This window comes from Peromyscus eremicus, chromosome 17 (assembly GCF_949786415.1).
Source record: "Peromyscus eremicus chromosome 17, PerEre_H2_v1, whole genome shotgun sequence".
Lineage (NCBI taxonomy): Eukaryota > Metazoa > Chordata > Mammalia > Rodentia > Cricetidae > Peromyscus > Peromyscus eremicus.
Genome location: NC_081433.1, coordinates 7,459,715 through 7,460,322, shown reverse-complemented (window position 1 = coordinate 7,460,322; position 608 = coordinate 7,459,715).

Genomic DNA, 608 nt, shown 5'->3' with positions numbered 1-608 from the left:
TGGACTTGTGACAACATGGTTGGGATGTGAACCGGGGTCCTTTGACCTGTTCACACTCCTAAACACTCCCTGTGGGCACTCCCTGTGGCTGTGTTTTCATAAGGCTTATCTCTCAGTTGTGGCTACCCAGGAGCCTACCCATGGCCCCAGCAGAGCTGCTAGGATCGAGGGGCAGGAACTGGCTTGGTCATATGAGGTCAACAGTGCCTTCCAGATTCAGTGGGGACCCTAGGACAGCTGGCTATCAGTAACCCTAGGCTCTTTATTGTTGATATAGGGAGTTGATGGTGTTGTGTGTGAGATTTTCTTGGTAGACATAGCCAATCAACATTAGAGAGTGAGAAATCTAGCTTTTATGGTATCCATAAAGACACAGAGCACTGTGGACCACACAGGTGTTATGATTTGAGCCCTGTGAGCTAATAAAGGGGCTGAATAGGATCCAGGCATGTGGCTACAGCTCTCCAGGCTGTGACTCAGTTGAGAGACTGAAGGCAAAGAGACATGGCCAAAGGACATGCTTGCTCAGTGGTGTAGCTGTTGCGACTTGCCACCTGTACAACTGTCTAGGAAGTCAGATGTCGGATCCTGTTGTGGGAGGGGATCCC